We start from the raw sequence: 27,900 nt of genomic DNA, 5'->3' as shown, positions 1-27,900 counted from the left end.
ATATAGGAATCAGCTCACCTGGGATTGATCTCCTTCCTCTCCAGGCACAAGGATCAGTCACACATAAAGCGGCTCCAGACTCAACATCCACATAAGTAGAACAATGTCCAGTGATGGGACTTCGGGATAAAATGTCCTTTATTCAGTATACATCCACAACATACAGTTGTCCGACGGGTTTCAGGTGAAGTTTCTTAATCATCGACACCTAAAACCACACAGTGTCATGATATATAATACCCCTGGACTTTGGGACACAGGTGCGGCTTAGTCATATATTCATAGGAAACTGGGGACAAAGGATGTTTATAGAGTTATAAAGGCAAGTGCAAGAACCTATGTATAAATATATATATAGTCACTAAGGTGAGAAGACGGAGTAGTGGTCTCCAAAGTGTGCACCTCCAGATGTTGCAAATGATACTTCCAATATGTAAAATAAATTAAATTAATTAATTAATTATTAAATAAATAAATACATGCAATAAAAACCCTGATTATAAAAAAATAACAAAATAAATAAATAAATAAAATAATCTAAATAAATAACTAATTAAATAAATGAATAAATATATGCAAAAAACCCTGATTACAAAAAAAAACAATCAAATGAATAAATAAATAAATTAAATAACATATGGAATAAAAAACAAAAAAAATAATATTAATAAATTAATAATTAAATAAATAAATGCAATAAAAACCCTGATGATAAAAAATAAATGAATAACTAAATGAATTAATAAATAAATTAATAAATAATATAAATAAATTATTAAATAAATGAATGAATAAATAAAACAATGTAAATAATAAATGAATAACTAATTAAATAAATGAATAAATACATGCAAAAACCCTGATTATTAAAAAAAACAGTCAATAAATAAAAATAATAGATGAATAAATTAAATAAAATAATGAATAAATACAGCAATGCGAAAAATTATTGATTATTAAAGAAATACATAAATATAAAATAAAGCAAATATCATAGTTCAGGTTGGCTAAATTAATTTAGAAACGGAAAGAAGAGACAAGAAGACAATTAGTGGGCAGTGAAAAAATCAGAGCAGACTGTCTGTGCCAGAAGCAGAAGGAGAGCAACAAAGACCACAGAAAGGTATAATAACTATATGCACCGATATATCTTCATTTATTACACAGTGGAAAGAGGTAAAGATAAAAAAACAACTTTAATTCTTTCTTGCAAAACACAGTGTTTGATAACTACAACGCATAATATCTGATGGCTCCAGCACAACAGGCTTTATGGTTACAGCTCACAGTATTTAATGGTTACAACCTACAATGCTTTATGGTTACAGCTCCCAAGGCTTTATGGTTACAGCTCCCAAGGCTTTATGGTTACAGCTCCCAAGGCTTTATGGTTACAGCTCCCAAGGCTTTATGGTTACAGCTCCCAAGGCTTTATGGTTACAGCTCCCAAGGCTTTATGGTTACAGCACCATAAAGGTATACATGTCCATTGTCCTCTAGGGCTTAAAGTATGGAACAATATGGCGGTTGAGTACACTGCCTGATAAGACAGATCTACTATTTAGGACTATAGTAAAGCTGGGTGACAGAGCGTCCAATGTTTTAGCTCGTCCAGATCTTTACCAAACTGTCCAAACCTACCTAATATGTTGAATAATAATGCGGCAGTGCCAACGCACCCCTCTCCCCTCCATCATCCTACTTACCCATCAGACAGAGCAGCACATTTGCTATGACGGCAGCCATAGGCGATGGCAGACATGTTGGTTGTTGTGATGGCAGCCATATTGTTTTTTGTGACGGCAACTATATTATCAGTTTTGACGTCAGCCATAATGGTTGTTGTGACGCCAGCCATAATGGTTGTTGTGACGCCAGCCATATTGGTTGTTGTGACGGGAGCCATATTGGTTGTTGTGACGCCAGCCATATTGGTTGTTGTGACGCCAGCCATATTGGTTGTTGTGACGACTAGCCATATTGGTTGTTGTGACGCCAGCCATATTGGTTGTTGTGACGCCAGCCATATTGGTTGTTGTGACGCCAGCCATATTGGTTGTTGTGACAACAAGCCATATTGGTTGTTGTGACGCCAGCCATATTGGTTGTTGTGACGCCAGCCATATTGGTTGTTATGACACCAGCCATATTGGTTGTTATGACGCCAGCCATATTGGTTGTTGTGACGCCAGCCATACTGGTTGTTATGACACCAGCCATATTGGTTGTTGTGACACCAGCCATATTGGTTGTTGTGACACCAGCCATATTGGTTGTTGTGACACCAGCCATATTGGTTGTTGTGACACCAGCCATATTGGTTGTTGTGACACCAGCCATATTGGTTGTTATGACACCAGCCATATTGGTTGTTGTGACACCAGCCATATTGGTTGTTATGACACCAGACATATAGGTTGTTGTGACACCAGCCATATTGGTTGTTGTGACACCAGCCATATTGGTTGTTATGACACCAGCCATATTGGTTGTTGTGACACCAGCCATACTGGTTGTTATGACACCAGCCATATTGGTTGTTGTGACACCAGCCATATTGGTTGTTGTGACGCCAGCCATATTGGTTGTTGTGACGCCAGCCATATTGGTTGTTGTGACGCCAGCCATATTGGTTGTTGTGACGCCAGCCATTTTGGTTGTTATGACACCAGCCGTATTGGTTGTTATGACGCCAGCCATATTGGTTGTTGTGACACCAGCCATATTGGTTGTTATGACACCAGCCATATTGGTCGTTATGACACCAGCCATATTGGTTGTTGTGACGCCAGCCATATTGGTTGTTATGACACCAGCCATATTGGTTGTTGTGACGCCAGCCATAATGGTTGTTGTGACGGCAGCCATATTGGCTGTTCTGACATCAGCCATATTGGTTGTTCTGATGTCAGCCATATTGGTTGTTGTGACCTCAGCCATATTGGTTGTTATGACGCCAGCCATATTGGTTGTTGTGACGCCAGCCATAATGGTTGTTGTGACGGCAGCCATATTGGCTGTTCTGACATCAGCCATATTGGTTGTTCTGATGTCAGCCATATTGGTTGTTGTGACCCCAGCCATATTGGTTGTTGTGACACCAGCCATATTGGTTGTTATGACACCAGCCATATTGGTTGTTGTGACGCCAGCCATATTGGTTGTTGTGACGGCAGCCATATTGGTTGTTCTGATGTCAGCCATATTGGTTGTTCTGACGTCAGCCATATTGGTTGTTGTGACGCCAGCCATATTGGTTGTTGTGACGCCAGCCATATTGGTTGTTGTGACGCCAGCCATATTGGTTGTTGTGACGCCAGCCATATTGGTTGTTGTGACGCCAGCCATATTGGTTGTTGTGACACCAGCCATATTGGTTGTCATTCACCTTTACCCTGGAATAGATAAGGCTGAATAGGTTCTCACATTGGGGTTTTCCGTAGCTCTTCTATGGTTTGACCCAGACACTTTTGTTTCAAGTCACAACAAAGAGAAATATTTTTCTTGCTGTCTCTTGCATTTCTGACATAACTTTTGTCCTTTTCCACTGACCTTCAGAACCTGATTTTCTAAATGTTGACTTTTCTTGTTTTTTTCCCCTATAACTCACTTTTTCCTCCCTCCACCTGACACCATCACCGTATAATAGTAAGTCGTGTCATGGGAATGACCTACCGCAACGTTCTGTCACATCAAAGAGCATCAAGGGGTTAAAAGATGGAAAACTTCTCTAACTCTCTGTGGTGACCCAGTGAGGAGAAGTGATATGATGGAAGGGCTGAGGGCAGAACATGACGCCGTGAGGCCGCACATCGCAGGAGCTCCCACTAAGAGCCACTTGATATTGTCCTCCCTGATACATGGAAAAAAAAGACCGGAGGCCATGGAGCCCCTGATACAGTGTCCTCTACTGATCTCTGCTCCTACTCCCTCCCGGGATCATCTTAGATCCGTCCTCCCAGACACTCCTGCAGGAATAACCTACAAAATGGCTGCCAAAAGAGAGATTGCAACCTGTTCCCAACCAGAACAATCATCTTCTCAGACCCCAATACCCAGAACTCCTTCATTCCCCCCACAGTGTCATCTCCACCCCATACCCTAACATGGGGCCTTACCCTGCCCTCTAGACCAGGGGTTCTCAACCTGTGGCCAGTATTTGTCAGCGCAGAGCGGGGAATAGCCGCGACAGCTCTCTGTAAAGTACCGTGGCTACATTACAGGAGCTGTGTGGTTGCCAGGCAGACGTGTGATCTTCCCTGATTTTGGGCGGAGGTGCCGCACAGCGCAGGAGGACGTCACCCATCAGTGTAGCCTCGCCAAACGGGACTCCGGAAACGGGACGCGCTGTATACCCCAACAGGCCGGGTAATGTAAAAAAAAAAGTAAAAACTAAGTGTATGGGAGGGAGGGATGTTATTGTACGTATATGTTGTGAGGGTGTGACGAGGGCAGATGGAATTACCCTAGGGACAATTGCCAGGGTGTGGTTAATCTACACCACCCTAAGGTATAGCGCTGGATCCTGGGCTAGGCACGGGGGCAAGTAATGACTCTGACGCCAAGTTACGGAACAACGGCAGCTTTACTGAGTCAGACAGGTGTAACAGTCTATACAGCTTGGCTAGGGCCCACGGAGGTGACCAGTGACTTCAGAGACCTTAGGGCTTGCTGGGACTTATAGTGGACTTGGACAATTTGGATGCAGGGCCTCGCTGACTTGGACTGACTTGACTATGACAGACTATGACTGACTTCACTCCTTCTGTAGCTTACCAGGCTTTGACTGGACCTGTGGGGCAATAGACTTGAGAATCCGTGGCTGCTGGACGGACTTTTGGCCTCTGGACTCCAGACACCTAGGACCTCACTGCAACTCAGCAAAGACTCCAAGAGCAGAGCTTCAAGAGAGCGAGCCAGCTCCACCCAGGGCTTATATGGAGGAGACTAGGAGGGGTCCCATAGGTCACCCTTAGGTCACATGGTCACTGATACCTCACTGGGTTACAATCACATGACAACAGGTCAATCACATGACAACAGGTCTTAAAGCCATAACACATTTTATGTACATTATACTGTATAACATCGGCATAGAGATAAATATACAAGGGGACAGGTGTAAGGAGGCCCAGGGGACACTGTATGGAGGCTGCTGGACAGGGCAGCAAGGGTACAGGGGTGCAACTCTTGTACTGGGCCACCGCACACATATATACATATATATATATATATATATATATATGTATATAGCCCAGGGGACACTGTATGGAGGCTGCTGGACAGGGCAGCAAGGGTACAGGGGTGCAACTCCTGTACTGGGCCACCGCACACACACATATATATATATATATATATATATGTATATAGCCCAGGGGGACCGGAGGGGGGGGATGGGGGGGGGGGAGAATTAATGGCACAAGGGCATTAAGATGGAGGTCGGGGGGTAATGGCACAAGGGCATTAAGATGGAGGGCGGGGGGTAATGGCACAAGGGCATTAAGATGGAGGGCGGGGGGTAATGGCACAAGGGCATTAATATGGGAGTGATGATTACCCCCCTCCCTCTTATATCCTTTTGCCATATCAGATAATAATGGCACAAGGGGATTAAAATGGAGGGGGGGGGATAATGGCAAAAGGGGATCAGAAGGAGGGGGAATAATGGCACAAAGGGATTAAGTATTGCATTAGTATAAAGATAAGCACACGCCATTATGAAAATAGGTAATTTTATTACTTATTTTGTCCGCGGGTACCCCTCGCGTACAAATTTACGCACAAGGGGTACCCGCGGACATACTTTCATCCTTTGGGGGTACAGTCGCGAAAAAGGTTGAGAACCACTGCTCTAGACCCCCTCACAACAACCATCTATGGGCTTGGTATATATAATGGAGCTTACTCTCCTACCACCATACATAGGATGGACACAGTCCAACAATACCCCACCTGGCCAAGTTGCTGGTTTTGCAGTTGTTGCCATTCAACCTGGTGGATTCTCCTACCTTAAAGGAGCAGTCCAGTCAAAAAAATGTATCCCCTATCTGCAGGATGAGGGATAATTGTCAGATCACAGGGGGTCTGACCACTGGGACCCCCGAGATCTCCTGCTCGGGGTCCTGGTTCTCTGCATGAATGAAGTGGTGGCTGACATGCCCCTTTCATGCATCTCTATGGGAGAGCCAAAGGTTCAAGGTTCGTGTATCTCTGGCTCTCCCATGTTCATTTTTTTTTTTTTTAGACTGGACTACTGCTTTAAAGCAACTAATGGCGGACACTTAATTTTGATGGAGGATTCAGCTGCCGTCTACTTTCACATGGCGGAGAATGGGAGGTGCCATTGTACAGGAATGTGCTCCTCACTATGTGCACATGAAGAGGCCCTTATGGCCAGGGACAGTACATGTCTGTGCAGCGGTGGCAGCGATGCTCCACAACAACAAGACAGCCAGGGGGCAGCAGTGATACGTCTGCAGTTGCGCAGCTCTGGTGTCAACAACAAATGTGTGTAAGCTGAAGCAGTGTCATTGTGGTTCCCCTGAGGAAGTCACTGAGGAGTGAGGAAAAGCGTGGGGGCCTGTTCTGGGGGGACACCCGTGTCATCTGTGACCTAGTGATGTACTTGTAATATATACCTCTCACCTTTGCACTTTATTTACCTTTTTGGCTATTAGGGCAGCTGCTATATAACATTGTGCAATATTGTATTTATTTATTTGTTTGATATTGAATGTCTATGCATTTATATCATATGCATTTATGTCTCTGGTTATGCACTTTATACATATCATCTTCGAAATTTGATTAGCTGCTATATAACATCAGTGCAATATTGTGTTTATGGAGCGAATTTTTTTAAATTTTTTGAAAAACTTGATTTGGTCCGAATTTATTCACGGTGAATCGCTATTAAAAATGGCTATTTCTGGGCTACAGAGAGCCTCAATAGGGGTATAGAACACTTTGTCTTGTTGTAACACACATATGGAGTGTGCTGGGTTAGTGAAATAATACTGTTATTCAGTATGACATGCAGATTACAGGCGTCACTATTAGAATCACTGTCACAGAGCGGCACAATGACAGAGCCTGGAGGTGGCATCAGTATGAGGACACCATATGGCGGCAGAATGACACAGCGTGGAGGTGTTGGCAGCATGAGGAGACCATATGGCGGCAGAATAACACAGCGTGGAGGTGTTGGCAGCAAGAGGAGACCATATAGTGGATGAATGACACAGCGTAGAGGTGTTGGCAGCATGAGGAGACCATATAGTGGATGAATGACACAGCGTAGAGGTGTTGGCAGCAAGAGGAGACCATATAGTGGATGAATGACACAGCGTAGAGGTGTTGGCAGCAAGAGGAGACCATATGGTGGCAGAATGACACAGCCTGGAGCTGGCATCAGCAGCATCAGGAGTCCTGAAAGTGACGCGGTGACATAGTGGGTCGGTGGGTGGCAATACCAGTACCCAGTGATGAAGGTGGGTGAAAGAAGGAGAACTTGGCATTAGATGTGTGGCAACAGGCGGTGGCAGGATCAGAATAGTAGCTGAGGCAGGAAAGCAGAAGAAAACAGTCTCTTTTGTAAAAGTGTTAGTGTGCACAAGTATTGAGGAAATATGTAAAACTTAACTTTTAATAATATTCTTAGGATAAAATATATGGGCCCAAATTTTTTTTTTTATTTAACAAAAGGAAAGGTGCAAAAAACACCATGTGCCACCTACACCACCAAGTATTGATGTGATGCAAAGAACTCTAAAAGGTGGAAGGGAACAATGTATGGTCCAGTGTAACCGGTGGGGTAAACACTTCCCCTGTAAGGCCCTACTCTCGCATTAGTAATTCCCTTCTTGGCAAGTGTTACTCGTCCTAAAAAGGGCGGCCCCACACAGGAACCTTTCCCTATTTCCACCTACAAACACTGCCATTTCCCAGGGTTTTTAGTTGTAAATAGGGAGAGGTTCCTGTGTGGGGCCGCCCTTTTTAGGACGAGTAACACTTGCCTCCAAAAGGTGAAAGGGAACAACGTATGGTCCATTGTAGCAGGTGGGGGTAAAAAATTCCCATGTAAGGCCCTACACTCGCCCTATTAATTCCCTTCTTGGCAAGTGTTACTCGCCCTAAAAAAAGGGCAGCCCCACAGAGGAACCTCTCCCTATTTCAAACTAAAAATGGGAAATGGGTTTGAACGGGGAAATAGGGAGAGGTTCCTGTGTGGGGCCGGCCCTTTTTAGGGCGAGTAACACTTGCCAAGAAGGGAATTAATAATGCGAGAGTAGAAGTTTTTACCCCCACTGGTTACAATGGACCATATGTTGTTCCCTTCCACCTTTTAGAGATCTTTCCATCACATTAATACTTGGTGGTGAAGGTGGCACATGGGTTTTTTGAACACCTTTCGTTTTCTTAGATATAAAAAAAAATGTGGGTCCATATATTTTATCCTAAGAAAAGTTACATTTTAGCTAATGCACATCGTCAATACTTACTTGTGGTCTGATGCGGAGGAATGTTTGTAACTGGGGAGCAGCGCCTTAAATCTGTTTGGCACTATCCATATTTGTGAAGTGTTGGTGGAACCATGGTCAATCTACTCTGATGCATCTGGCATTGGTGGCTGGAAATCCTGGCTGATCCATCCCTGATTCATCTTCACAAACGTCAGTCTCTCCACATTTTTGGTGGACAGACGAGTTCGCCTTGGGGTGACTATGGCCCCGACCGCACTAAACACCCGCTCTGATGGCACACTACTGGGCGGGCAGGACAGCTTTTCCAGGGCAAACTCTGCTAGTTGTGGCCACAAATCAAGTTTGGCTGCCCAGAAGTCCAGCGGATCTTCAACGGTTGTTGGCATGATCATGTCAAGGTAAGCCATCACCTGCTGGTTCAGGTCCTGCTCCATGTCTACCTGCTGGTGATGAGTTGCTTCACTATGCGGGTGAAGAAAGCTACTCATCAGCGACTGTAGACTCAGGCTGCTGCTGATTGAGCCGGTACTGCTCCTGCCACCCCTCCCCTCCCCAGTAGCCATGGCAGTGGAAGGTGAGCGCAGAGGGCCCCCCGAGTCAGACCTGCGAGAGGATGGACGATGGTGCCGATAGGCCAACTGACTACATAGGATGCCTCTGTAGTAGGTCATTTTGTCTTCCCTCTTAGTGGGTGTAAAAAAGGCCCCCATTCTGGGACAGTAGCGAGGGTCTAATAAGGTGGAGATCCAGAAGTCATCCCGCTGCTGAATGGTGATAATTCGGCGGTCACTACGCAAGCAAGTGAGCATGCATCGTGCCATTTGTGACAGTGACTCGGAGGGACTCCATGCCTCCATCACCACTGCATACTGCCACGGTGTGTCTGGGTCCTCTGTCTCGCCTTCCTCGTAATAACCCTCCAGCTCCTCTGGCTGCTCCTCCTCTCCTGTCACATGACTAGAATCACCGGCCATCCAACCTAAACTGTGCTCCGCTCTGCCCCTCATCATCCTCCTCTCCTGTCAGATGACTTGAAAAACTCCAGTGCCCTGACCAGCCATCGTTTCCAACACTTGTTGTAGTAGATGAAGCAGTGAAATGACATCGTTCATCCCGTAATCCAGGCGACTTACAAATAATGTGACTTCATCAAAGGGCCTCAGCAAACGGCAGGTGTCACGTATGAGCTTCCACTGGTTCACACTGAAGTTACACAGGGGAGTACTCCTATCTGCTTGGATCATCAAGAAATCGGTGATGGCTTTTCTTTGTTCGTATAGTCTGTCCAACATATGGAGGGTGGAATTCCAACGTGTGGCGACGTCACAAATAAGACTATGTTGTGGGATACCGTTCTGACGCTGCAGCTCAAGGAGGGTGTGCTTGGTGGTGTACGAGTGGCTGAAGTGCATGCACAGTTTCCTTCCCATTGTTAGGACGTCTTGCAGATGGCAGAACACTTCAGGATCCGCTTGACAACCAGATTGAACACGTGTGCAGTGCAGGGCGCCAAAGGGTAGGGGATAAGATGCCTGATCGCGGGGGTCCCACCGCTGGGGACCCCCGTGATCTTGCACGCCGCACCCCGTTTAAAACCAGTTCACACTGTCACACGCTCCAGGGACTGATTTTAAACGGGGTGCAGCGTGCAAGATCACGGCGGGACCCCCGCGATCAAGCATCTTATCCCCTATCCTTAGGATAGGGGATAAGATGTCTATGCGCTGGAGTACCCCTTTAAGTATTTGATCATGGTGTGCGCCCGTTATGTGTTTACACCTTTTCTTAGATATTGTAGTTCTTGTGTGATGTGAACACTGGTAGCACCCTCTCAGTAGTTACAAATGGTTGAGCATGGGTTGATGATGAGAGTAGTAGTCTCTGGTCACATGGCTTCAGTGGTGTAACCCATTACCCCTGTGAGCCCACAGAGCGTGTGGACATCTTACAGGCTTTGTGATTTGGCTGTGGTACATAGACTATGGTGTAGGTGTAGCTTTCGGCTGTCCGAGCATGCTGGGAGTTGTAGTATTTCCACAGCTGGAGTCACCTTGGAGTCATCTGCTATGTGCACTTTGTAATGGTGAAGATTCAGAAAATGTTTTTGTGGCATCTTACACCTGTCAGAGATGAGCTCCTCGCCCCGAGGGGTGTGTAGGTGTCCCCACCCTGAACTGCAGACTCTCTCATTCCTTTCAGTCTCTAGATGAGAACAGGAATATCCGAAAATAAAGAATCAAACATCACCCCCTATATGTGATGATGGGAAATCTGTCAGCAGGAAATGTCCGTTTAGGTCCATACTGAGTAGTGAGCACAATATGGCGGTAGAACGTGCCCAGGAACATTTAACACAGGACTGAAGATACTCTAGGCTAGTCTTTCCCAACCAGGGTACTTCCAGCAGTTGCAATACTACAACTCCCAGCATGCCCTGTCTGGGCATGCTGTGAGTTGTAGTTTTGCTACAGCTGCAGGCTCTCTAGTTGGAAAACACTGCTATAAGCTAAAATGTAGTTTGTGATAATGGGGTTCATCGGGCGACATTAAAAGATTATAAATCGATTAAATCTGTTAATGTCCCCTGATAAACCTCATTATCACATGAGGAAACGCGTCGGGATATGGTATACTAGGGTTACAGGAATTACTTGAGGAGCCGCACATACTCACTAGGGGTGGACACTTTATTCATCTAATCTATGGTTCTGCACATCCCTAATGTCATTTGGTTATTTTCAGGTGTATGGAATTGTGGTATTTTGTGCGGTATATGTGGCAGATGCTCCCATAGAGCAAACATATACCGCGGTGATGTATGGCCACCTCCCTGCTGCACTGGATGTATATAGTAAAATTACCTTGTATGTAATGAATGTTTGGTTGTAGAACTGGATGTAAGGATGGTTACAGTGTGTGTGGTAAGCTTGTGGGGGTGTAGGGTATATGGGTTGTAGCTGTGCAGTTACTAATGGGTGTTTAATGGTTAACCCTTAACACTCGTGATGCCAGGGTGAGGGCTCCTCTGTATATACTTGTCCTATCGCCACCCGTCCCAAGAGCGATAGGGAGGTAAAAATAAATGATTGTCCACAACCGGAGGTTTCAGAAAACTGTCGGAACTTTTACTGCAGGTTTTATGCAGAGTTAAACAGGAACAGTCTTTGTACAATCAGAGTCTATTAGGATCCTGACAGTTGGTTGGGACCTTGTGAGTTTTAAGCTCAGGAGATTTTTATGCAGTGTTCTGCTGGATTTAGGGGATTGAGTTTAGGTCCAGCAGTCACGCAGACTTTGGCGGGGAGTTGTATTATAACTCACGATTTGGTACGTTGCGGTATTATCAGGCTTCGGCCTGGTCTTGTCTTTGTAAGTTGCACGGATCTCTACTCTCTGCTAGTCCGGAACCCAAGAGAGCGAGGATTGGCTGGCAACTCCCTTATATGGGCAGGGGCTGGCCTTGAGCTCATTGGTCCATACCATCTGTCAATCACTTTACACAAGGGATTATGGTCCAAACATGTGACCACACATGTGACCTAGGAAGGTCCTTTAACATACCCTAAGAGAATTAACATGAGTCACATGACTTAAGGTCCTGCGACACTATATACACAATTAAATATACATTCACAAACATCACAAAATTAAAGAAGGAAAAGGTGACTAGGGGCTATCCCACCAGGAGGACCCTGCCGGAACGGAGTAACTCTGGCTTTGGGGACCACCATACAAGGTACGATATACTATACGGTACCAGGACACCACATGTGGGTATGCTGAGAGTTGTAGTCCTTCAACCGTTATGTCACGTGGCAGAGTGGCATAGCTTATTTAGTGTTCCCCTTTGACCCAACCACAACTTTTTGTCAGGGAAGCTCACCCCGTATACACAGCGCAGGAATGAGACCTCTGGACTCTGGGATTCTGTTAAATAAATGTAACAACTTTACTTAAACGTCTTGTGTGATTCCAGTGTCATTCAGAAGCTTTGATACAGTTTGGGATCTTACAGCTTTTTAGCCACAATGATTGTTATTTGGTCACTGTCCCTTTAAATGATGTTTTTATATTAGCTTTACTGAATTTAGCAATTATTGTGGTGTTTCTTAGCACTTGTATATGTAATGTCTAATGCAGAGGGAAATATAAATGTTCTCAGTCCAAAGTTACTAAAAACTACTGATCTTCGCAGGTTGGAGTGGCAGGAAAACTTATTGTAATGTGGTAGCCAAGCAGAACTTACCCTGACTGAAGGACAACAAAGAGATGAGTGTGCTGCAGAGAGATTCTTGTTCAGCCTTCTTCTCTCTGACAAAACATGGAAAACTTCTTCTTGGAAATGAAAAACTTGGGCACGATATCCTCACAGCAGGGATAGTACCAATGACTTGATTGACGACAGGACTTTACATAGGCAGAAGACACGTGGCCTAGGTGTAGGTATGCCTGGTAATAAGAGGGCTGTTTGGGTCCACCCCTTCTCCTGAGACAGGGAGGTAGAGTTGGGATTTCTCCAGCAATCATTGGCTAGAAGAATCATATGACCAAGGTATAATTTCCCTGTGTATAGTAAATGTTTTGTTAAAGTGATACTCCACTGGAAAACATTTTTTTTTTAATCAACTGGTGCCAGAAAGTTAAACAGATTTGTAAATTACTTCTATTAAAAAAAATCTTAATCCTTCCAGTACTTATCAGCTGCTGTTATGATCCGGAAGTTCTTGAATTTCCTTCCTGCCTGACCACAGTGCTCTCTGCTGACACCTCTGTTCATTTTAGGAACTGTCCAGGGCTGGAAAGGTTTTCTATGGGGATTTGCTCCTACTCTTGACAGTTCCTGACATGGCCAGAGGTGTCAGCAGAGAGCACTGTGGTCAGGCAGAAAGGAAATTCAAAAAGAAAAGAACTTCCTCTGTAGTTTAAAGCAGCTGATAAGTACTGGAAGGATTAAGATTTTTTTTTTTTCTAATAGAAGTAATTTACAAATCTGTTTAATTTTCTGGCATCAGTTGATTTAAAAAAAAAAATGTTTTCCAGTGGAGTACCCCTTTAAGTATGCAAGAAAGAAAGACAATATAGTCAGGCGCAGCCACTGCCCCAATACAGGTAGCGTGACAATATAAATACAGGTAGCGTGACAATGAATTGCGCTGCTGCTAATGCTGCTCTGCTGACTGAAAGGGGTTATCCAGGAATAGAAAACATTTCTTTCACGAACCGCTCCCTGTCTGTCTCCAGGTTGGGTGCGGTTCTGCAGCTCAGTTCCATTAAAGTGAAAGGAACCAAGTTGTAATACCACAACCTACCTGTGGGTGGACATGGAGCTGTTTTTTTTTTAAAAGAAATTAGGTTGTTTTTCTATTTCTGGATAACCCCTTTAAATCCAGTCTAGAAAATCCAGATGAAGAATAAATGAAGGCACTCGCCGGATCCAGCAGATTGTTCATTATTTTAGAGCGGTGGTCTTCAACCTGTGGACCTCCAGATGTTGCAAAACTACAACTCCCAGCATGCCCGGACAGCCGTTGGCTGTCCGGGCATGCTGGAAGTTGTAGTTTTGCAACATCTGGAGGTCCGCAGGTTGAAGACCACTGTTTTAGAGTATAACACATACATACAGGGGGGGAGACGCAGGGGTGTGCAGAACAGAGACAACAGCTGTTTCACAAATTGTTCTTGAATGTTATGTAAATGTTTTTTTTTTTTTTGTTTTTTTAACCCTTTAGGCCCATTTTGGCCCCTTGCAGACACAGGAAATTTTTATTTTTGCCTTTTCATTTTTTCCTCCTTCTGAGAGATTTAAAGGGGTATTCCAGGAAAAAACGTTTTATATATATATATATATATATATATATATATATATATATATCATTAAACAGATTTGTAAATTGCTTCTATTAAAAAATCTTAATCCTTTCGGTACTTATGAGCTTCTGAAGTTAAGGTTGTTCTTTTCTATCTATGTCCTCTCTGATGACACCTGTCTCGGGAACCGCCCAGTTTAGAAGAGGTTTGCTATGGGGATTTGCTTCTAAACTGGGCGTTTCCCGAGACAGGTATCATCAGAGAGCAATTAGACAGAAAAGAACAACCTTAACTTCAGAAGCTCAGAAGTACTGAAAGGATTAAGATTTTTTAATAGAAGTAATTTACAAATCTGTTTAACTTTCTGGAGCCAGTAGATATATATATATATATATATATATATATATATATATATATATATATATATATAAAGGTTTTTTCCTGGATAACCCCTTTAACTCTTGTTGCTCCATCCAAAGACCCGTATGAGGCTTGGTGTTGTTATTGTTGTTTTTTCGCAATCATTACCATAAAAGGTACAGTGCAACCAAAAAATATTAATTTAGGCAGGTAATTGAGAAAAATAATACAATTTTGCAAAAAATAAATAAATAAATAAATAAAAAAAAAAATAAAAAAAAAATAAAAAAAAAAAATATATATATATATATATATTTATATATTTTGGAGGGGGGGGAGGGTAGTATTTACATGCTTTACATGCTTTTCTATTATTGTACGGCTATTAGAAAAGCTCAAACTTTTTTTTAACAAAATAAGTCTATGTAGTGTTGCCCTCTTCTGACCCCTATAACTTTCTCATTTTTCCGTATACTGGACTGTATGAGGAACCACTTTTGTGTATATGTGGTTTTATTTTTATAATTTTTTTCCCTTTTTTCTGGGATGTGATGTGGCCAAAATTCAGCAACTTTGGACTTAATATTTTTGTACTTTACGCCGTTCACCGTACAGGATTATTAGTATTATATTTTAATAGTTCGGACACGCCAGCAACATCAAATTTATTGATTTATTACATTTTTTTTTTTTTTGCAATTTTTTATTTGTAAAATATGAGAAAGGGTAATTTCATTTTTTATTGGAGGAGGGGCTTATTCACTTTAATTAAAACCTTTTTAGAGGACTATTATGGCAATATTTTGATTGCTAATACTGTTCGCTGATATACATAGACATAGCACTGATCAGTGTAATCCACAATATACTTCTATGGCCTGCCAAATCCGGCACATAAGCAGCCCCCGGCCGCCATCTTGATTCACTATTTGGGTGGTTCGATGAATCTCTGAACGCACCCCTAACACTTCAGCTGATCAGTATTGATTATACTTTTTAAATCATTTCTCCACCGAGGGCTCATTTTTTGCACCGTGACCTGTAGTTTTTATTAGTATCATTTATGTATAGATCTGACATTTTGATCACTTTTGACAGATTTTTTTTTTTTTTTGAATGGGACACAACCAAAAATCAGCAATTTTTGTATTTGTGTTTTTTTTCTGTTTACACCGATAATTGTGCAGAATCGCAGCCGTGTATCTGTAAGGTGAGTAGGTGACAATGTTCAGGCTGATATAGTCATCACTGGGCGGATTATGACAGGTACCTCTAGGTTCCTGCAGGGACTTTCCCTTTTTAATTGAACGTATGAGTCACAACCTGAGTCACTTCTCTATTATTTCAATGCTTTCTAATGATGTTTGAATTGTATTGTGACGTTATATCAAGTTCCTGGAAGTAGGTGAAGAGTTAATCCAGTTCATATCACATCCATACTCTTTGCTGCCATCTACTGGTGTTGATGTGAAATAGCGTTTGACGTTTTGTACAATTCTTTACTACAAATAGTTGGTTTACGGAGAAGGAAAATTCTAGCAAAACTTTAAGCAAGGTTTAGGCCAGAGGGGTCCTGTGTTTGAGTTATGGGTTATATATCTGATCTGTACAGCTCCTGGCTCCTCTGTAGTGTCCTCACCTGTCCTGTATGGTACCATAGAGATCTGCAGGCAGTTATAGGTTATATATCTGATCTGTACAGCTCCTTGCTCCTCTGTAGTGTCCTCACCTGTCCTGTATGGTACCATAGAGATCTGCAGGCAGTTATAGGTTATATATCTGATCTGTACAGCTCCTGTCTCCTCTGTAGTGTCCTCACCTGTCCTGTATGGTACCATAGAGATCTGCAGGCAGTTATAGTTTATATATCTGATCTGTACAGCTCCTGGCTCCTCTGTAGTGTCCTCACCTGTCCTGTATGGTACCATAGAGATCTGCAGGCAGTTATAGTTTATATATCTGATCTGTACAGCTCCTGGCTCTTCTGTAGTGTCCTCACCTGTTCTGTATGGTACCATAGAGGTCTGCAGGCAGTTATAGGTTATATATCTGATCTGTACAGCTACTGTCTCCTCTACAATGTCCTCACCTGCCCTGTATGGTACCATAGAGATCTGCAGGCAGTTATAGGTTATATATCTGATCTGTACAGCTACTGTCTCCTCTACAATGTCCTCACCTGTCCTGTATGGTACCATAGAGATCTGCAGGTAGTTATAGGTTATATATCTGATCTGTACAGCTCCTCTCTCCTCTATAGTGTCCTCACCTGTCCTGTATGGTACCATAGAGATCTGCAGGCAGTTATGGGTTATATATCTGATCTGTACAGCTCCTGGCTTCTCTATAGTGTCCTCACCTGTCCTGTATGACAACATAGAGGTCTGCAGGCAGTTATAGGTTATGTATCTGATCTGTTCAGCTCCTGTCTCCTCTGTAGTGTCCTCACCTGTCCTGTATGACACCATAGAGATCTGCAGGCAGTTATAGGTTATATATCTGATCTGTACAGCTCCTCTCTCCTCTATAGTGTCCTCACCTGTCCTGTATGGTACCATAGAGATCTGCAGGCAGTTATAGGTTATATATCTGATCTGTACAGCTCCTCGCTCCTCTATAATGTCCTCACCTGTTCTGTATGGTACCATAGAGATCTGCAGGAAGTTATAGGTTATATATCTGATCTGTACAGCTCCTCTCTCCTCTGTAGTGTCCTCACCTGTCCTGTATGGTACCATAGAGATCTGCAGGCAGTTATAGGTTATATATCTGATCTGTACAGCTCCTCGCTCCTCTATAATGTCCTCACCTGTTCTGTATGGTACCATAGAGATCTGCAGGCAGTTATAGGTTATATATCTAATCTGTACAGCTCCTCGCTCCTCTGTAGTGTCCCCACCTGTCCTGTATGGTACCATAGAGATCTGCAGGCAGTTATAGGTTATATATCTGATCTGTACAGCTCCTCGCTCCTCTGCAGTGTCCTCACCTGTCCTGTATGGTACCATAGAGGTCTACACGCAGTTATAGGTTATTTATCTAATCTGTACAGCTCCTGTCTCCTCTATAGTGTCCCCACCTGTCCTGTATGGTACCATAGAGATCTGCAGGCAGTTATAGGTTATGTATCTGATCTGTACAGCTCCTCGCTCCTCTGCAGTGTCCTCACCTGTCCTGTATGGTACCATAGAGATCTGCAGGCAGTTATGGGTTATATATCTCATCTGTACAGCTCCTAGCTCCTCTATAGTGTCCTCACCTGTCCTGTATGACACCATAGAGATCTGCAGGCAGTTATAGGTTATGTATCTGATCTGTACAGCTCCTCGCTCCTCTGTAGTGTCCTCACCTGTCCTGTATGATACCATAGAGATCTGCAGGCAGTTATAGATTATGTATCTGATCTGTACAGCTCCTGGCTCCTCTGTAGTTTCCTCACCTGTCCTGTATGGTACCATAGAGATCTGCAGGCAGTTATAGGTTATATATCTGATCTGTACAGCTCCTCGCTCCTCTGCAGTGTCCTCACCTGTCTTGTATGGTACCATAGAGGTCTGCATACAGTTATGGGTTATATATCTGATCTGTACAGCTCCTGTCTCCTCTGTAGTGTCCTCACCTGTCCTGTATGGTACCATAGAGGTCTACATGCAGTTATAGGTTATATATCTAATCTGTACAGCTCCTGTCTCCTCTATAGTGTCCTCACCTGTCCTGTATGGTACCATAGAGATCTGAAGGCAGTTATAGGTTATGTATCTGATCTGCACAGCTCCTGGCTCCTCTGTAGTATCCTCACCTGTCCTGTATGACACCATAGAGATCTGCAGGAAGGTATAGGTTATATATCTGATCTGTACAGCTCCTGGCTCGTCTGTAGTGTCCTCACCTGTCCTGTATGGTACCATAGAGATCTGCAGGCAGTTATAGGTTATGTATCTGATCTGTACAGCTCCTCTCTCCTCTGTAGTGTCCTCACCTGTCCTGTATGACACCATAGAGATCTGCAGGCAGTTATAGGTTATATATCTGATCTGTACAGCTCCTCGCTCCTCTGCAGTGACCTCACCTGTCCTGTATGGTACCATAGAGATCTGCATGCAGTTATAGGTTATGTATCTGATCTGTACAGCTCCTGGCTCCTCTGTAGTGTCCTCACCTGTCCTGTATGGTACCATAGAGGTCTGCAGGCAGTTATAGGTTATGTATCTGATCTGTACAGCTCCTGTCTCCTCTGTAGTGTCCTCACCTGTCCTGTATGGTACCAGAGAGGTCTGCAGGCAGTTATAGGTTATATATCTGATCTGTACAGCTCCTGTCTCCTCTTCAATGTCTTCACCTGTCCTCTATGGTACCATAGAGATCTGCAGGTAGTTATAGGTTATATATCTGATCTGTACAGCTCCTGGCTCCTCTGTAGTGTCCTCACCTGTCCTGTATGGTACCATAGAGATCTGCAGGCAGTTATGGGTTATATATCTGATCTGTACAGCTCCTGGCTTCTCTATAGTGTCCTCACCTGTCCTGTATGGTACCATAGAGATCTGCAGGCAGTTATAGGTTATATATCTGATCTGTACAGCTCCTGGCTCCTCTATAATGTCCTCACCTGTTCTGTATGGTACCATAGAGATCTGCAGGCAGTTATGGGTTATATATCTAATCTGTACAGCTCCTCGCTCCTCTGCAGTGTCCTCACCTGTCCTGTATGGTACCATAGAGATCTGCAGGCAGTTATAGGTTATATATCTGATCTGTACAGCTCCTCGCTCCTCTATAGTGTCCTAACCTGTCCTGTATGACACATAGAGATCTGCAGGCAGTTATAGGTTATATATCTGATCTGTACAGCTCCTCGCTCCTCTGCAGTGTCCTCACCTGTCCTGTATGGTACCATAGAGGTCTACACGCAGTTATAGGTTATTTATCTAATCTGTACAGCTCCTGTCTCCTCTATAGTGTCCCCACCTGTCCTGTATGGTACCATAGAGATCTGCAGGCAGTTATAGGTTATGTATCTGATCTGTACAGCTCCTCGCTCCTCTGCAGTGTCCTCACCTGTCCTGTATGGTACCATAGAGATCTGCAGGCAGTTATGGGTTATATATCTCATCTGTACAGCTCCTGGCTCCTCTATAGTGTCCTCACCTGTCCTGTATGACACCATAGAGATCTGCAGGCAGTTATAGGTTATGTATCTGATCTGTACAGCTCCTCTCTCCTCTGTAGTGTCCTCACCTGTCCTGTATGACACCATAGAGATCTGCAGGACGGTATAGGTTATATATCTGATCTTTACAGCTCCTCGCTCCTCTATAGTGTCCTCACCTGTCCTGTATGACACCATAGAGATCTGCAGGCAGTTATAGGTTATGTATCTGATCTGTACAGCTCCTCGCTCCTCTGCAGTGTCCTCATCTGTCCTGTATGGTACCATAGAGATCTGCATGCAGTTATAGGTTATGTATCTGATCTGTACAGCTCCTGGCTCCTCTGTAGTGTCCTCACCTGTCCTGTATGGTACCATAGAGATCTGCAGGCAGTTATAGGTTATGTATCTGATCTGTACAGCTCCTGGCTCCTCTGTAGTGTCCTCACCTGTCCTGTATGGTACCATAGAGGTCTGCAGGCAGTTATAGGTTATATATCTGATATGTACAGCTCCTGTCTCCTCTGTAGTGTCCTCACCTGTCCTGTATGGTACCATAGAGATCTGCAGGTAGTTATAGGTTATATATCTGATCTGTACAGCTCCTGTCTCCTCTGTAGTGTCCTCACCTGTCCTGTATGGTACCATAGAGATCTGCAGGCAGTTATAGGTTATGTATCTGATCTGTACAGCTCCTCGCTCCTCTGCAGTGTCCTCACCTGTCCTGTATGGTACCATAGAGATCTGCAGGCAGTTATGGGTTATATATCTCATCTGTACAGCTCCTGGCTCCTCTATAGTGTCCTCACCTGTCCTGTATGACACCATAGAGATCTGCAGGCAGTTATAGGTTATGTATCTGATCTGTACAGCTCCTCTCTCCTCTGTAGTGTCCTCACCTGTCCTGTATGACACCATAGAGATCTGCAGGACGGTATAGGTTATATATCTGATCTTTACAGCTCCTCGCTCCTCTATAGTGTCCTCACCTGTCCTGTATGACACCATAGAGATCTGCAGGCAGTTATAGGTTATGTATCTGATCTGTACAGCTCCTGGCTCCTCTGTAGTGTCCTCACCTGTCCTGTATGGTACCATAGAGATCTGCAGGCAGTTATAGGTTATGTATCTGATCTGTACAGCTCCTGGCTCCTCTGTAGTGTCCTCACCTGTCCTGTATGGTACCATAGAGGTCTGCAGGCAGTTATAGGTTATATATCTGATATGTACAGCTCCTGTCTCCTCTGTAGTGTCCTCACCTGTCCTGTATGGTACCATAGAGATCTGCAGGTAGTTATAGGTTATATATCTGATCTGTACAGCTCCTGTCTCCTCTGTAGTGTCCTCACCTGTCCTGTATGGTACCATAGAGATCTGCAGGCAGTTATAGGTTATGTATCTGATCTGTACAGCTCCTCACTCCTCTATAGTGTCCTCACCTGTCCTGTATGGTACCATAGAGGTCTACACGCAGTTATAGGTTATGTATCTAATCTGTACAGCTCATGTCTCCTCTATAGTGTCCTCACCTGTCCTGTATGGTACCATAGAGGTCTGCAGGCAGTTATAGGTTATGTATCTGATCTGTACAGCTCCTGGCTCCTCTGTAGTGTCCCCACCTGTCCTGTATGGTACCATAGAGATCTGCAGGCAGTTATAGGTTATATATCTGATCTGTACAGCTCCTGTCTCCTCTATAGTGTCCTCGCCTGTCCTGTATGACACCATAGAGATCTGCAGGCAGTTATAGGTTATATATCTGATCTGTACAGCTCCTCGCTCCTCTGCAGTGTCCTCACCTGTCCTGTATGGTACCATAGAGATCTGCAGGCAGTTATAGGTTATGTATCTGATCTGTACAGCTCCCTGCTCCTCTATAGTGTCCTCACCTGTCCTGTATGGTACCATAGAGGTCTGCATACAGTTATGGGTTATATATCTGATCTGTACAGCTCCTGTCTCCTCTGTAGTGTCCTCACCTGTCCTGTATGGTACCATAGAGGTCTACATGCAGTTATAGGTTATATATCTAATCTGTACAGCTCCTGTCTCCTCTACAGTGTCCTCACCTGTCCTGTATGGTACCATAGAGATCTGAAGGCAGTTATAGGTTATATATCTGATCTGTACAGCTCCTGGCTCCTCTATAGTGTCCTCACCTGTCCTGTATGGTACCATAGAGATCTGCAGGTAGTTATAGGTTATATATCTGATCTGTACAGCTCCTAGCTCCTCTGCAGTGTCCTCACCTGTCCTGTATGGTACCATAGAGGTCTGCAGGTAGTTATAGGTTATATATCTGATCTGTACAGCTTCTGTCTCCTCTGTAGTGTCCTCACCTGTCCTGTATGGTACCATAGAGGTCTGCAGGCAGTGAAAGGTTATGTATCTGATCTGTACAGCTCCTGGCTCCTCTGTAGTGTCAACTGTCCTGTATGGTACCATAGAGGTCTGCAGGCAGTTATAGGTTATGTATCTGATCTGTACAGCTCCTGGCTCCTCTGTAGTGTCCTCACCTGTCCTGTATGGTACCATAGAGATCTGCAGGCAGTTATAGGTTATATATCTGATCTGTACAGCTCCTGGCTCCTCTGTATTGTCCTCACCTGTCCTGTATGGTACCATAGACATCTGCAGGCAGGTATAGGTTATGTATCTGATCTGTACAGCTCCTGGCTCCTCTGTAGTGTCCTCACCTGTCCTGTATGGTACCATAGAGATCTGCAGGCAGTTATAGGTTATATATCTGATCTGTACAGCTCCTCGCTCCTCTATAGTGTCCTCACCTGTCCTGTATGGTACCATAGAGGTCTACACGCAGTTATAGGTTATATATCTAATCTGTACAGCTCCTGGCTCCTCTATAGTGTCCTCACCTGTCCTGTATGGTACCATAGAGATCAGCAGGCAGTTATGGGTTATGTATCTGATCTGTACAGCTCCTGTCTCGTCTATAGTGTCCTTACCTCTACTGTATGGTACCATAGAGATCTGCAGGCAGTTATAGGTTATATATCTGATCTGTACAGCTCCTGGCTCCTCTATAGTGTCCTCACCTGTCCTGTATGACACCATAGAGATCTGCAGGCAGTTATGGGTTATGTATCTGATCTGTACAGCTCCTGTCTCGTCTATAGTGTCCTTACCTCTACTGTATGGTACCATAGAGATCTGCAGGCAGTTATAGGTTATGTATCTGATCTGTACAGCTCCTGGCTCCTCTGTAGTGTCCTCACCTGTCCTGTATGACACCATAGAGATCTGCAGGAAGGTATAGGTTATATATCTGATCTGTACAGCTCCTGACTCCTCTGTAGTATCCTCACCTGTCCTGTATGGTACCATAGAGATCTGCAGGCAGTTATAGGTTATATAATTGATCTGTACAGCTCCTGTCTCCTCTGTAGTGTCCTCACCTGTCCTGTATAGTACCATAGAGATCTGCAGGCAGTTATAGGTTATGTATCTGATCTGTACAGCTCCTGTCTCCTCTGTATTGTCCTCACCTGTCCTGTATGGTACCATAGAGATCTGCAGGCAGGTATAGGTTATGTATCTGATCTGTACAGCTCCTGGCTCCTCTGTAGTGTCCTCACCTGTCCTGTATGGTACCATAGAGATCTGCATACAGTTATAGGTTATGTATCTGATCTGTACAGCTCCTGGCTCCTCTGTAGTGTCCTCACCTGTCCTGTATGGTACCATAGAGATCTGCAGGCAGTTATAGGTTATATATCTGATCTGTACAGCTCCTCGCTCCTCTATAGTGTCCTCACCTGTCCTGTATGGTACCATAGAGATCTGCAGGCAGTTATAGGTTATATATCTAATCTGTACAGCTCCTGGCTCCTCTATAGTGTCCTCACCTGTCCTGTATGGTACCATAGAGATCAGCAGGCAGTTATAGGTTATGTATCTGATCTGTACAGCTCCTGGCTCCTCTGTAGTGTCCTCACCTGTCCTGTATGACACCATAGAGATCTGCAGGAAGGTATAGGTTATATATCTGATCTGTACAGCTCCTGACTCCTCTGTAGTATCCTCACCTGTCCTGTATGGTACCATAGAGATCTGCAGGCAGTTATAGGTTATATAATTGATCTGTACAGCTCCTGTCTCCTCTGTAGTGTCCTCACCTGTCCTGTATAGTACCATAGAGATCTGCAGGCAGTTATAGGTTATGTATCTGATCTGTACAGCTCCTGTCTCCTCTATAGTGTCCTCACCTGTCCTGTATGGTACCATAGAGATCTGCAGGCAGTTATAGGTTATGTATCTGATCTGTACAGCTCCTGTCTCCTCTATAGTATCCTCACCTGTCCTGTATGGTACCATAGAGATCTGCAGGCAGTTATAGGTTATATATCTGATCTGTACAGCTCCTCGCTCCTCTGCAGTGTCCTCACCTGTCCTGTATGGTACCATAGAGATCTGCAGGCAGTTAAAGGTTATATATCTGATCTGTACAGCTCCTCGCTCCTCTGCAGTGTCCTCACCTGTTCTGTATGGTACCATAGAGGTCTGCAGGCAGTTATAGGTTATATATCTGATCTGTACAGCTCCTCTCTCCTCTGTAGTGTCCTCACCTGTCCTGTATGGTACCATAGAGATCTGCAGGCAGTTATAGGTTATATATCTGATCTGTACAGCTCCTGGCTCCTCTATAGTGTCCTCACCTGTCCTGTATAGTACCATAGAGATCTGCAGGCAGTTATTGGTTATATATCTGATCTGTACAGCTCCTGTCTCCTCTGTAGTGTCCTTGTGGTGTTGTGATGTGATGTAGGAAAGGTGTAGGGGCAGATGGTGTTAACCCCCTAAGTGTTTGTGACGCCAGGGCTACTAAATAATCACCCGAATGTAATCCCATTATTCTTAGGTTAGGCAGGGGTAAATAATATTCTACGGCCAGGTAAAGGTAACAGTAGATTTTACTGAGGTTGAGCAGGTATAACAGTCTTTACAGGGTATTAAGGTACACAGAGAGGTGACCAGTAACACAAGGGACCTCACAGCCTGCTGGGACTTGCAGTGACTTTGACAGACTTTAGCACAGTCATGCTGACTATAATTGACTTCACTGAAGATGATTAAAGCAGACATAAATGAGTTGACTTACTGACTTGTGGCTGTAATTTAGGCTTGAGGCCTCCATATGTGCTGGACACTGGCTCTGAGACATCTGGACTGGACTTGACCTCAGGATCTAAGTGTAGTGAAAGAGCAAAGAGCGACTGCAGCTCCTCCTGTCCTTATAAAGGGGGCTGAGCAAGGAGCCCATAGGCTAGCTGCGGGTCATCTGGTCACCTGGTGCTCTCTAGGTAACAAAACATATTACTTAAACATGTGACAACCATTATCATGTGACTAACAACCATGTGACCATATCAAAGGTCCTTTAATCCTTTAAACTAAACATATAACTTATACACATTATGGGGGAACACTGCAGGTGAGCCCTGAGGAAGTGCAGGGACTCAACCTGACAGGACTGTAGGAGCATATCCCGTACTGGGACATCACAAACCCCCCTACTTAAGTAAAGTCTCCCTCGACGTCCGTACTGGAAGACTTTGAGGAGCGAAGCGGCCACGGGGCCACGAGCAGTCCTGTGGCATTGTTATTAAAGGAGTAGTCCAGTGGTGAACAACTTATCCCCTATCCTGAGGATAGGGGATAAGTTTGAGATCGCAGGGGTCCGACCGCTGGGGCCCCCTGCAATCTCCTGTACGGAGCCCCGACAGCCACGCGGGAAGGGGGCGTGTCGACCTCCGCACGAAGCGGCGGCCGACACGCCCCCTCAACACAACTCTATGGCAGAGCCGAAGCGCTGCCTTCGGCAATCTCTGGCTCTGCCATAGAGATGTATTGAGGGGGCGTGTCAGCCGCCGCTTCATGCGGAGGTCGACACCCGCTATCTGGTCGGAGAGTCGGGGCCCCGTACAGAGAGATCGCAGGGGGCCCCAGCGGTCGGACCCCCTGCGATCTCAAACTTATCCCCTATCCTTAGGATAGGGGATAAGTTTTTCACCACTGGACGACCCCTTAACGTCCATATCCAGGCTGTTGGTTGACAAGAACTGATAATACAAGAGAACCTCTGTATCAATGTCCATACATGTTCTGATAGATTTGTGTAACTGAATAACCTTGGATTACTGGAGAATAAGGTATTATTTATTGTAATAAAGAGCGCTCCGGCCAGACATACCGACCGTGAGCGCATCTCTCCCCGGCGGGGCTGGGATTCGCATAGCGGGACGCGCCCGCATGCGTGTCCCAGCGCGTCACTCATCTCCATCCCCGGCCTCTGTCTCTCAACTCCGACGCGCGCCCCCGCCTCCTAGTGCGCGGGCCGGAGCTTTGAAATTTAAAGGGCCAGTGCGCCTGGAATTAGTATTGACACCTGCACCATTATTATAATGTGGTGTCCCAGTACCACATTTCATTCGGTACTTATTTATCTATGGGTCCCCGTAGCCAGAGTCCCTAGGACTTAGTAATATCTGTTAGTCAGTCCGCCCCTATTATAGTGTCTAAATTTCTAATATATCCATAGAATAATGTATATAGTATTATTTCTGCATATAAATGGTTAATTACTTGTTTCCATGGTGTCGCAGGGCCTTTGGGTCATGTGATTCATTCCAAGCCTCATTCTGGATGCTTTCCAGGCCTCACTTTGGTATCTCTAGCCTCATTTTGGGTTCTTGCAATGTATATAGATCCTGTGATGTAAGCAATCCCATGATACCATGTAAAGTGAGTGGCAGACGTTCGGATCAATCGAAATCGCCACGCCCCCTGCCCATATAAGGGAGCGGCGGCCATCTTATCTCTCTCTTGTTCCTGGGATAACAAGCAAGCAAGACCTGTATAGCAGTAATCTCAGTGAGTTAGGCCTGAGCGTTGCGGCAACGGCTGAATGATCTAAATTATAGAGTGTGTCATCCCCTAAGCACTCTGCAGTATCACCGGACCCAATATTTCCCCTAAATCCGGACGGATCTGCACATCACTCCCTAAATTCAGAGACTATAAGTTTCATGCAAGGTCCGCCAACTTCTGCCAGTCGCTAAGCAACCTATGAGACTGTTACTACGCATTGGATATTGCAAGCACTGCAGTAAAGTTATTCAAGTTCAAGTTAAATCTGCTTGTGGACCTTCAGTCATTTCATTGCACCTAGCGCTTCTGGGAAGGGCGGGGATAGGCCGGAACATAGATTCAGCATACCAGCCCTCACCCTGGCGTCACGAGTGACTGGGTTAATATTAACCCCTCTTATACCAACCTCATACCATCCCTACCATACACCCCCCAAGGGCTACCACAATAATATATCAGGACAGTACAGAGATCTCTCCACGATCTATTTATACCCAGGACTGTATATATAACAAGGAGGTGACCTAATAATATATATAATATATCAGGACAGTACAGAGATCTCTCCATGATCTATTTATACCCAGGACTGTATATATAACAAGGAGGCATCCTCTACGTCTAGAGGAAAGAAGGTTTCTACACCAGCACAGACGGGGGTTCTTTACTGTAAAAGCAGTGAGACTGTGGAATTCTCTGCCTGAGGTGGAGTTCGTTTGGAGGAGGAGGGGGGGCCAGGAGGAGGGGCCTGGATACATTTCTGGAGAGTAATAACATTACAGGGTCTGGATACTAGATCTATAGGGACTGAACATTCATCCATAGATTTATTCTCATGCCATAGTAGAGTTGGGAAGGAATAATCCCCTGGTATGGGGCAATTGGAATCAGCCTCATAAGGGCTTTTTGGCTTCGTCTGGATCAACACAGGATGTTCACAGTAGGGATATATAGGGAACTAGATGGACTCCGGTCTATGTAACTATGGAGCCCTGATACAGAGTCAATTCTGCTGACATTGACCTGACAGCGCACGTCTCCTGGATGTTGTCAGCTCTGGAGCTGATGCCATACACCTGCTGTACTGAGAGCGCCCACTAGAGGCAGAATAGATACCAGGAGCAGGAGATAAATCACTGATCAGCTGATTGGCCACGAATGAGATCACATTCACCACCATATGTAATAAAACACCACAGAACCACCCCACAT

At 44.6% G+C, this 27,900-nt stretch overlaps 1 protein-coding gene across 9 annotated transcripts in view; it reads right to left on the bottom strand.

Moving 5' to 3' along the window:
• The window catches only part of LOC130274502 (lymphocyte antigen 6E-like), a 36,689-nt gene extending 16,328 nt beyond the window's left edge, over positions 1-20,361 (bottom strand). Inside the window, exons 1-2 of one of the 9 annotated variants that reach the window (XM_056522921.1) lie at positions 20,340-20,361; positions 19-289 (exon numbers count right to left, since the gene is read on the bottom strand). The gene's annotated coding sequence lies outside the window, so the exon portion shown is untranslated. Of the gene's footprint in view, positions 1-18; positions 290-1,310; positions 1,435-4,776; positions 5,053-8,501; positions 9,990-11,804; positions 12,280-12,729; positions 12,949-20,339 lie in introns of those variants that run through there. The other 8 variants (XM_056522919.1, XM_056522918.1, XM_056522915.1 and 5 more) reach the window with 8 other exon arrangements.
• Between the last annotated feature and the right edge of the window lie 7,539 nt (positions 20,362-27,900).

This window comes from Hyla sarda, chromosome 5 (genome assembly GCF_029499605.1).
Source record: "Hyla sarda isolate aHylSar1 chromosome 5, aHylSar1.hap1, whole genome shotgun sequence".
Classification (NCBI taxonomy): Eukaryota; Metazoa; Chordata; class Amphibia; order Anura; family Hylidae; genus Hyla; species Hyla sarda.
Note: the sequence above shows the minus strand (reverse complement) of the source record. Positions and strands in the feature narration are given on the sequence as shown.